Here is a 12,323-nt window from a genome sequence, read left to right on the forward strand (position 1 = left end):
TGATCTGGGATTGTCATGCACAACAGTCTCTAGAGTATACAGAGAATGCTGCAAAAGCAAAAAAAAATCCTGTGAGCAGCAATTCTGTGGTAAATGTTAATGAGAGAGATCAGAGGAGTATGGCCAGATTGTTTCAAGCTGACAGGAAGGTGACGGTAACTCAGATAACCACATGTTACAACAGTGGTGTGCAGAAGAGTGTCCCTGAATGCACAACACATTAAACCTTGAAGTGGATGGGCTACAGACCACACCATACACGCAGTGGCCACTTTAGTAGGTACAGGAAATACCCAATAAAGTGGCCAGTGAGTGTCATTTAGTTGAGTAGTTTCCTTTGCTTAAAATGTGAATTTTCAAGCAGATTTTTTTGTTTCACTACTTGTTTGACCTCTGCTGCTGCTATTTATAGTGTGAAGCAGATTATCTGGTTTGTTTAAGGATTGTGAAAACCAGTGTAATTTTCAGACGGAATATAATTCCCCTTCATCAATTGCACTTAACAGAGAATGGAGGTTATAATTAGAATGATTACATGATCATGTTATTTTCATGAATGTAAATAGCAATTTTGTGTTTTCGACAGAAATAAAGAGAAATGCAGATGCTGCATGGCAAAGCCCTTCGGTTTACAGAGTCCATGCTGGACTTCTGAACTTTGTATGGAGCAAGTCGTGTCTTACTAACTTAACTGAGATTTTTGATGAGGTGACGAGGGTGACTGATGAAGGTTGAGCTGTGGATGTTGCCTACATGGACTTCAGTAAGGCATTTGACAAGGTCCCCCAGTGGATAAGGATGTATGGGATCCATGTTGAATTGGCTATTAGGATTCAGAACTGGATTGTCCATAGAAGTCAGAGGGTAATGGTTGAAGGAACTTATTCTAGGTGGAGGTCTGTAATTAGTGGTGTTCTGTACCGGGACCTCTGCTGTTTGTGTGTAAATGACCTGGATGAAAACGTAGATGGGTGGGTAAGTAAGTTGGTGAATGATACAAAGATTGGTGGTGCTGTGGATCGTGTAGAAGACTGATAACAGGATGTACGGTAGATCAGTTACAGATATGGGTGGAGAAATGGCAAATGGAGTTTAACCCGTCCAAATATGAAGTGTTTCATCTTGGTAGGTCAAAAGCAAAGAGACAGTACACTGTTGAGATGAGAATCCTTAGCAGTCTTGATGAGCAGAGGGATCTTGGGGTCCAAGTTCATAGCTCCCATAAAGTAGCTACAGAAATTGATAGGGTGGTTAAGAAGGCATATGGCATACTTGCTTTTATTAGAAGAGGCATTGAGTTCAAAAGTCAGGAAGTTACCTTGCAGCTTTATAAAACACCAGCCAGGCCACATCCAGATTACTGGATACAGTTCTGATTACCCCACTATAGGAAGGATGTTGAGACTTTAGGGTGGAGGCAGAAGAGATTTACCATGATTTTGCCTGGATTAGAGGGCATGTACAATAATAAAAGGTTGGACAAACTTGGGTTGTTTTCTATGGAGCATCAGATGCTGTAAGAATCTGATAAAGGATTATGAGAGGCATAGATAGAGTGGACAGACGATATATTTTTCCAAAGTTTGAAATGTCTGATACTATTTTTAACAGTATTTATTAGTAACAATACACAAAAATAATAACAATGCAAATATACAGATAATATACGTCATCAATACTAAACCTAAAAGTGCGGGTATAATAATAATCAATAAGAAATAAGCTCTATCATTGTCTAGGGGATAATGAATTGTCCGATGGAAATATAAAGTTCAGTTCAGTTCATACAGGCTGCAGTCGTTGTTGATTGCTGTGATGCGATTGTGAGAGAGAGAGAGAGAGAGAGCAGTAACAGCTGTTAACTTGCCGACTTTCCTTTTTTGATCTGGATCCTTTGATTCGTTGTTGTTGTGGCCATTCATGTATGACCCCTCCGTCCTTCAGCTAGACCATTCTGTGGAGGACTCGTCACCCAGGCAAGGGTGGACACACACACAAGCACCCCCCCCCCCCCCCCCGGTCTCGTAGCGTCTTTCCTGGTGCGTCTGAGGGATGTTTGCCCAGACCCTACTTTTATCCCTACTCACAGGGTCTCAGATGTCAATCAGGTTGGGATGATGCAATCCCTCAACCAGACCACTCAGGCTGCCCCCTGAGGGGTTTCAATGAATAGTACAGTACTCAATACTCAATTCCTCCTTCAAGAGACAATAACAGTAATCTCTCTCTTTGTCAATAGGAGACATTCCACCTTGTGTATTCTGCGTTGTCTCTCTCATCACTGACATGATGTGTATCCCTCTCATTTCCGGGGTATCAGACCCAAAATAATAGCGATCTTGCGATTCTCAAAAGGGGGGGGTGGGCATTGGCGATTCTGTACCCTTCTGCCCATCAGAGTTTCTCCTCATTCGTAACACCCCCATCCTTCTAAGGATTTTTACCACAGGGAAAAATTAACTAATACAGAGTCTTTCAGAATTTCAGAATCTAACACAATACAAAAGAGTTTTTTTTTCACTACAGAGTAATACAGTTATACATTCAATTCAGCATCTAGACATTTAGTGATTACATTGTCACTTCCTTTAATATCTTAATATCTTGTACCTTAATAAATTCCTATAGCATCAGACTCCAATTTAATAACCACTCACTTTTTATTCCTTTTCTTCAGCAAAACAAAACAATAGAATTGTGATCTTAGCTTACGTATATGTTACAAAAGGTTAACCAATACATGTGTGATTATTCTGTAGTGCATTACAAAAGTTTATGCAAATACTGATCTTTATTTTACTTTTAAACTTAACAGTCAATCTTCCATGGGGTTGTCTTTATTATTTACATGCTTTGTCGAAATCCTTAAAACCGGATCCTGTTATTTAAAGTGGCATTTCATCAACCTTCACCCCTTTTCCAGTTAATTCCCACGTGATTAGCTTGCTCACCAGTGTGGAATAGGCTTCTGCATACTCCTTTCATAGGAGTTATTTTATCAACAATGTTTTCCAAACTTAGCCCATCTTCTGAACTTCCACACAATTCTTTATTTTTAAGCAAGTCGTTAGTTTTATCTTCAGGATCCTTCATTCTATTAGTTTTCAGTTTAATATCTGCAATCGATCCCTCTTTGTCCAAACAACATTTCAAAGTCTGCCTCTTCACAGCACACCCTTGAATAACATTAGCGAGTGGAGCACCTTTACATTCCAAATCAAACTGTAATTGATTTACAGGCACCTTGTTACCAAGTCATTGTCTCTGCAGCCTAGTTGCTGCTTCTGAAACCAATCCAGACTTTAACTTTTCTTCATTCAATTTAGGAACTACACTTTTCCCTTCTCCTTCAATAATAATATTCACTTCACCACCTTTTATCTCCTCACTAATTTTTAACACACCTTCTAACCCAAACAACTGGGAATTCTCACTTCCCACTAGTACCAAGGTTAACCCTTTTTTCACTGAACCAAGTCCATCTGACCCAAGAGGACTGCATTCCTTTTTAACTGAATCAGATACCTCAGACTTTTCCTGAGTTTCATTACTAGGTTCAGTACCACGTGCATCCACATCTTGAACACACTCAAACGGGACTTCTGCCTCTTCCAGGCTTTCAATACCAGTCCCCTTTTCAAATTCTAAGTTCCCCTGATCCTCCCAGTTACTCTCTGGGCAACTCCCTTCCAGAGTAAACTCAACCCTGCAGGTTAAAACAACCTTATCCGCTAACCCAGCAGACTTCTTCAAGGTAATGGCATCCTTTTCATCTAGAACTGCCCTCATTTTATTATCAGGAACGCATTTAGAATTTTCAACTTCTTCAAACAGTTCGGTCATGCCAGACAGATCATCCATGTCCAACCCTGGACCTTCTAACAGCCTTAAATATTTCTCATTTTTACTCCGTGCCTCTATAAATTTCCTCCTGGCTAAGGGTAGGTCTACCTCCTCTCCTTTACTCTCTTTCACCTCCCTATTCTCCGTTTTACCACCCTCTAACCCCTCTTGGTACAGGGTCGGTAAAAAGGTCTCAGCCAAATCAACACTGGACTGATTTAAACTGCTCTCGTTCTCAGCTGCCTTTCTCGACATGCTGCGAGTGATCGTGCATGCGGGATAGATCTTGGAACCTAGGGGCGGGTCCTCAACACTTACAGGCTTGCTTGTCAGCTTCATTGCTGACCAAACCTTACCACCGGCTAAATCGTTACCAAGAAGGACGTCCACGCCTTCTCTCGGGAATTCTGATCACACCCCTATTTCAACTGGTCCAGATACCAGATCACAATTTATAATGAACCTATGCAAAGGTACAGCTTCTGTCCCTTTTCCCAATCCTCTCAAAACTACCTCTCCTGTCTCAGGACCAAAATCTAGTACCTTACTGAGAATCAATGACTGCTCAGCTCCAGTATCTCCAGATCCGCACTGGAACTGGTGTTTCTCCCTCTTTCACAGACACGATCCCTTCTGAAATAGATTTCTCATGCCCCTCTCGTATTCTATCTACCTGGGGCTTTCTCGTCGATTTACTGATCAACACAATACATTCTGAAGGGACTGCTGCGTTCCCTTTTCCTGTCTCCTTCCTCGGAGCAAAGCACTTAGATGCAGTATGACCCACCTTTCCACAATTAAATCAAGTCAAGCCAGGAACCCTCCTGCCATCTTGCCTTTCTTCCTCCTTATTTTTATCACTAGCTCCGGGTTTAGTTTCTACCTCAGCCAGCGGGCTTTCTCTACCGTCCCTACGGTCTTTCTGGTAACTCATTCGAGGAAAACTTTGTCTTGTGAGTTAGGGCATATTCATCTGTGAACCTGGCAAATTCTGATATGGACTTGTTTGGCTTCTCGTTCAAATACATCCGGATATCATCCAAAACACAACCTTTAAATTCCTCAATCAGAATCAACTCCCTGAAACACTGAAAATCCTCTTCTACCCTTTCTGCCGCACACCAACGATCCAAGAGCACACCCTTCTCATAGGCAAACTCTGCATACATCTGACTCCACAATTTTTTTTAAATCTCTGAACTTTTGTCTATATGCCTCAGGTACCAATTCGTAGGCCTGAAGAATGGCCTGTTTTACTTCCTCGTAATCCTTGTACTCCTCCTCCTCCACAGACAACGCCATATATACCCGTTGTGCCTTCCCTTTTAACACACTTTTAAACAACACCACCCACTGATCTCTGGGCCACTTCTGATTCACTGCCACCTTTTCAAATGCAAGCAATAACTATCAACATCTGTCTCCTCGAATGGAGGTACTAACCTAAACTCTCTACTAACATTAAAGCTCTCCTCTCGGTCCACCCCTTGGACCCTTCTCTCTTGCCTTAACTTCTCCATGTCCAGCTCATGCTGCCTCTGTTTCTCCTTCTCCCTTTCAGTTCTTTCATGCTCCCTCTGCTCTTCAGCTCTTTCCTTCTCCTTTTCAGCTGCTTCCAGCTGTTTTAACTTAATTTCATGTTCCAACCTTAATTTTTCCAACTCTAACTGAGCCGTCCCAATAGCTGGTACGTTTTCAGGGATCTGTTCCAATACCTCAGCTGAAAACACATTCTTCTCAATATAATACTGAGTTATGGCCCTCCGCACCTCCCACTTTTTCATTGATGACCTCATCTCTGCGAGATTTAGTCCTTTTGCAATATTTACCAAGTCAGTCTTTGTGGCTTCCTCTAGCACCTTCAAAGTTGGGTTTTGTGTAAATTCATCTATGTCCATCTTTGCTGGTTTCCCGTCTGGCTACCCGCGCAACCAGCTCCAAGTCTGGACTTAAAAGCCCGATTTACTGGCCCTCCAATTTGGTATCAAATCTCGAGACGAGGCCCCAAGTTGTTACGAACCCCGTAACTGGGTGTCTTACCAGCAAAGATAGGAGTATCCATTGAAGTCTGATGATACTATTTTTAACAGTATATATTAGTAACAATACACAAAAATAATATCAATGCAAATATACAGATAATATACATCATCAATACTAAACCTGAAAGTGCGGGTATAATAATAATCAATAAGAAATAAGCTCTATCATTGTCTAGGGGATAATGAATTGTCCGATGGAAATATAAAGTTCAGTTCAGTTCATACAGGCTGCAGTCGTTGTTGATTGCTGTGATGCAATTGTTAGAGAGAGGGAGAGGGAGAGGGAGAGAGAGAGAGAGAGAGAGAGAGAGAGAGAGAGAGAGAGCAGTAACAGCTGTTAACTTGCCGACTTTCCTTTTTCAATCTGGATCCTTTGATTTGTTGTTGTTGTGGCCATTCACGTATGACCCCCCCGTCCTTTAGCTGGACTGTTCCGTGGAGGACTCGTCACCCAGGCAAGGGTGGACACACACACAAGCACCCCCCCCCCCCCCCCCCGGTCTCGTAGCGTCTTTCCTGGTGCGTCTGAGGGGTGATTGCCCAGACCCTACTTTAATCCCTACTCACAGGGTCTCAGATGTCAATCAGGTTGGGATGATGCAATCCCTCCACCAGACCACTCAGGCTGCCCCCTGAGGGGTTTCAATGAATAGTACAGTACTCAATACACAATTCCTCCTTCAAGCAAGAATAGCAGTAATCTCTCTTTGTCAATAGGAGACATTCCACCTTGTGTATTCTGTGTTGTCTCCCTCATCACTGACATGATGTGTATCTCTCTCATTTCCGGAGTATCAGACCCGAAATAATAGCGATCTTGCGATTCTCAAAAGGAGGGGGCATTGGCGATTCTGTACCCTTCTGCCCATCAGAGTTTCTCCTCATTCGTAACAAAGGTAAGAGGAGTTAGTTTTAAAAGAGATGTGGGGGGCAAGTTTTTTTAGACAGACTGGTGGTAGGGGCAGAAACTTTAGAGATTCTTAAGAGATATTTAGACAGACACAGGAATGCAAGGGAAATATAAGTATATAGACTATGTGTAGTCAGAAAATATCAGCTTAGTTAGCTATTTGAATACTAATTTAATTGATTCAGCACAACATTGTGGGCTGAAGGGCCTGTTCCTGTGCTGTGTACTAATCTCTAAAGGACAATGTAAAAATGCTGCATCCAGTCTCAATATGTTCCAAGTTGTGCTGAAGTGCTGTTGCAATACCCACCTTCATTAAGAGTTGACATCACTAACAATATTTCATTAATTTTACCATTAATATTTCACCATTAATTCTTCAGTACTAATCACCAATCTCCAAAACCTGGATCTCCATACCTTCTGGATCCTTGACCTCCCCATTGGGAGTCCATAGTCAGTGTGTATCAGAAATAACATCTCCTCCTGACTGGCAGTCACCGCAGGCGCACCTCAAGGATGTAGTCTTAGCCCACTGCTGTCCTATTTCTACCTGCATGGCTGTGTGGATAGACACAGCTCAAACACCATCTATAAATTACCAATGACACAACGATTGTTAGCAGAATCTCAGAAGGAGCCATAGAAGAGTGAGATAGATTAGCTTGTTGACTGGTGTCACAACAATAACCTTGTACTCAACATTTGTAAAACCAAGGGACTGATTGTGAGCTTCAGGAAGGGGAAGTTGGGGGAACACACATCAGTCTTCATTAATGGGTCAGCAGTGGAAAGGGTGAGCACCTTTAAGTTCCTGGGCATCAACATCTCAGAGAATCTATCCTGGGCCCAACATTAGGAGTTTGAGGAGAATTGGCATGTAACCAAAGATGTAAACAAATTTATACAAATATGTAGCACATTCTGATTGGTTGTATCTCTGCCTGGTATGGAGGCTGCAATGCATAGGATCAGAAAAGCTGCCCAGGGTTATAGAATTAGCCAGCTTCATTGTGGGCAGCAGCCTTCACACCATCGAGGACATCTTCAAAAGGTGGTGCCTGAAGAAGGCAGTGTCCCTCATTAAGGACCCTCACCATCCAGTACATACCTTCTTCTCACTACTACCATCAGGGAGGAGATAGAGGAGCCTGGAGATACACTCTCACCTTTTTAGGAACAGCTTCTTCCCCTCCAGCATCAGATTTCCGAACATTTCATGAACAGTACCTCACTATTTTGCTCTCTCTTTTTTTTTACTACTTATTTACCTTTACATTTCTTCTTGTAAACAATAATAATTCTTATATTTCACACTGTGCTGCAATGCAACAAATTTCATGACGAGTGTCAGTACAGGTTGAGTACCCCGATCCAAAATTCCAAAATCCGAAAACTTCCAACTTTTTGAGCACTGGTGCAGGTCTCTGCACGTCATGGGCAGTTCTGAGAAGTGACCTCACATATGTAATAAGAGAAGTTAATGGAAAATAGAAAAACACTGCATAAAACAAAAAAAATGAAGATCTCAGTCATATATTGGAAGAGTGGAGTGAACACATGCTGCTTAATAATATGCTGATCATGAAACAAGCAAAGATCTATCATGACAAACTGAAAATTGAAGGAAATTGTGAATATTCAGCAGGCTGGTTGCAGAAATTTAAGAAAAGGCACAACATTAAGTTTTTAAAGTTTTGAAAATTTTTGAAGACAAAGCGTCTGCTGATACGAAGCAGCAGAGAAATTCATTGATGAATTTGTGAAGATTGTCTCTGATGAAAATCTAACACCAGAACAAGTCTACAATGCTGATTGTTTTTGTACTTTACATAAACCAAAAATAAAGTAAAATATAAATAGTGTGCTATAACCCTTTAATCAAAACATGGCAAAGTAGGTGGAGACAGAAAACCTGCCATTGTCTGTTGTTCAGCAGCTGTTTCAGGTTTTCTCCCGACATGATATTGTCACTATATCAATGGTCTGTAATAATTTTTACTGTTAAGTACATATGTGTGGTGAAGAAGTGTAAGAGAAAGACTGCTTGCTGGTAGCACATAAATTCAGAGTTGGAAATGACGGCAGTCATAATATATTCCAAAATCTGAAAAAATCCAAAATCCGAAACACTTCCAGCCCCAAACATTTCAGATAAGGGGTACTCAACCTGTATTAGTAAATCTGACTCAGATTCCGATTTAGATTCAAGATTGATGTCTATCCAGATGATCATGTTAAGCTAACATCATTATACCATGCAATGGAAACAACAATTTTTGATGATGACTGAGATATACTATTTATGGTATTTTAAACTTCCAAATAAGAGCAAAAGATATTATAGGATAATCAATATTCTAGAAATTTAAATCCCATGAACTATGGTGCTCACTTTATAATGTTATTTTGCCAGGAAATTATATTCTCAGTTTCTTTTATAATTCCCCCCCCCCCCATAACTTGTATTGTTGCCACTGCGACACAAGAGGTTTAGAGAAGTAACCCCTTGGGATGGACTTTCTATTCGTGTTGTCACTAGAATAGAACCTCATGATGTCATTTAAAGGGTGGAGCATTCTAGCATTCTAAATCAAATCAAATATTCCTTTGACTATCACTGTATATAAGTTTCACAATCATTAAAGCAAAAAAAACAGACATCTTATTTAGAAAAATAGGCTGGTGTCTGAAATTTAATGTTTAATTGGGACCTTCTGGAAATGAGATGACAACATGTATCTTAGTTTTGTGACATTGACTTGAATAGACTCAATTTTTTTTTGAAAAAGAATCATCTCAGATACTTTTTTTTCTCCATTGTAAATCTATGGTGACGATCGTTTTATTTTGGTAGGTTTTATCTTGGTGCAGCATGTAGATGTTTTGTGATGAAGAGACAGCCAATAGCAGAAAAACAGCTTCTGTGCTTTGAATTAACTGATGTTCTATCAGTGATTAGTTAAAGTACTTATCCACCAGATGTTTTTGTTATATTGCAAACCAAGAGCAACCAGAGAGCAGCTGGTATTGGTTGTCATGGCTGGTAATGCAGGAAGTGATAATGAACAAACAAGTTTGATATGAACTTACAGTGACAGATACAGTGAGGTCACAATTTATGTAAATATATGGGCTGCTGTTTTTGTTTTGCCTACCAAAACACTTCAAATTCAATGATCACTGAATATCCCAGCCATCACTTTAGTAGATAAGTACTAATTTGGTAGAAAACCTTTATTTCAATTCTACTTAATTTGCAATAGCATTGTTTAATCCACTTAAGGTTTGACTGTCCTCTTGCTCTCCAAGCAGGAATTACATGACAGAAGCCTATTTGATGTGAAATGCTGCAATTATGTGAAATCAACAGAACTTACTGTTATTGTTTGATAAGATCAGATTGTTTGGCTTTGGGCCATTTTGAACTCTTTAAAATAGCATGTTCATCTGTCTGGGTCTCTAACTATTAGTGGCTAGTCTATTGTTGAAGACAGTGTATGAGGAGCCAGTGATGTGAATTTAGGATATAGAAAGCAGCATTATCCAATTGCAGTTCAGAGATGTACCAGATAGATAAAATAAAGCACTGGATAAGATAGGACTGAAAGACTCTCTTTTGGAAGTGCTGAATGACCTCATTTGCAGTAAGTGATGATGTCCAGAGATATTTAAGATCTATTAAAATTGCTCTAAGTCATGCTAAACAGAGATAAAATATTTTAAGGAATTAAGAAAACATTTCAATTTATTTTAAATCATTTTAAGTGACAAATTTATCCAGTAAGTAATTTATGTGCATGCTATGCGGGGTGTAATATAAAGTTAACAGGTCCAGCAAGCAGGGTCCTTATTGGACACCTTGTGAAATCCAGTGATGGAGCAGAGTGGTAGGTGCACTGGCATATGTCATTCAACATGTTCCAAATCTAAAATAGGTCCCTCTCATTTCCATGGGGGAGCAGATGACCTTCCTCAGTCCCAGATGCCACCAACATGATTTGACTCAATCTTATGACATGCAGGTTTGAGGGTGAGGCAAACCTAAGAATCTTGGGAAAGAATCCTGATGTTCTTGCTAAGGGGAGGATTGAGCAGTATCAATTTGGAAGTTTGTTTTTGAAGTTGAATTTGGTTAAGTAATTTGGAAGTTGTTTTGGAGTTGTGTCCATTAGACTTTGGAAGTGTGAGAAAACGTAGCTCATACTGATTCGCCAATTCAGTAGAAGAGGCATCAACTAGTGGCCAATCAGCATTTGGAATTGGTTAGCAGGAACAAATTAAAGTGAGGCAGGGGCAAGTGAAGTGGCTATTGTCGGAGTGGTCAGAGTTCGAGTGGCGGTTTTGAGGCTTTAGCTCTTTGAGGCTTCAGTCACAGAAGGGAAAAGGCTGTAGTTAGAATTCCCCCCCCCCCATAGTTTATTGTTTTTCTCTCTTTATATTTGATCAGTTAGAACAGTAGAGTTGCCAGGCAGAATAGTGTAATGCTCCTCTTGCGGGTTGTGGGGGTGCAGGAAGACCTCCAGCATCCCTGGTGACTTCAGCTGCCAGAAGTGCATCCAATTGCAACTTGTAACTCAGCGCATTAAGGAGATGGAGCTGGAAATGGGTGAATTCCAGATCATTCAGGGGGCTGAAGGGGTGATAGGTAGCGAGGTATTTACACCCAAGGTGCAGGACACAGGGAAGTGGGTGACAGTCAGGAAGGAGAAAGAGGTTACGCAACCTGTGGCCATCCCCCTCAACAACAGGTATATCACTTTGGATACTGTTGGAGGGGATGATCTAGCAGAGGAAAGTCACAGTGGTGTGGCTCTGTGACTCAGAAGGGAAGTGGTAGAAGAGGAGAACAGTGGTGATAGAGTCCTCAGCATTCTTCAGTGGGAGGATGAACAGCCAAGAGATCATGGTCCATTTGGGTACCAATGACATATATAGGAAGGATGACAAGGTTCTGCAAAGTGAGTTCAGGGAGTTGGGTGCTAAGTTAAAGGGCAGGACCTCCAGGGTTGTGATCACAGGATTGCTGCCCCTGCCATGTGCTAGTGAGGCCAGAAGTAGGAAGATTATATAGATTAGCTGGTGGCTAAGGAGTTGGTACAGAAAGAGGGCATAATTTTTTGGATCATTGGGCTCTCTTCCAGGGAAGGTGGAACCTGTACAGAAGAGATGGTTTGCAACTGAACTAGAGGGGGATTAATATTCTAGAGGAAAGGTTTCTTCACGCTGCACCTGAGGCAAGGTCAAGAATCAAAAGGTTGAGCATAGTGCAACTAGTGTCCTGAGTTGTGTATATTTCAATGCAAGAAGTATCGTAGAAAAGGCAGGTGAGCTCAGGGCCTGGATCAGCATCTGGAACTATGATATTGTAGCTATAGGTGAAACTTTGTTACATGAAGAGTTGGTCAATATTCTGGGGTTCCGTTGTTTTAAACATGACAGAGCGGGGGGGGGGGGGGGATTAAAGGAGGAGGGGTGGCGACATAAGTCAGGGAAAATATCACCGTAATTATCAGTCAGGACAGGCT

The 12,323-nt window shown here is 41.1% G+C and overlaps 1 protein-coding gene across 1 annotated transcript in view; it reads left to right on the forward strand.

Annotated features, from left to right (window-relative positions):
• Nucleotides 1-12,323, forward strand: part of LOC132392675 (major facilitator superfamily domain-containing protein 6-like) — a 70,513-nt gene that overhangs the window by 19,445 nt on the left and 38,745 nt on the right. The gene's annotated exons all lie outside the window — the stretch shown is intronic.

This window comes from Hypanus sabinus, chromosome 4, assembly GCF_030144855.1.
Source record: "Hypanus sabinus isolate sHypSab1 chromosome 4, sHypSab1.hap1, whole genome shotgun sequence".
Classification (NCBI taxonomy): domain Eukaryota; kingdom Metazoa; phylum Chordata; class Chondrichthyes; order Myliobatiformes; family Dasyatidae; genus Hypanus; species Hypanus sabinus.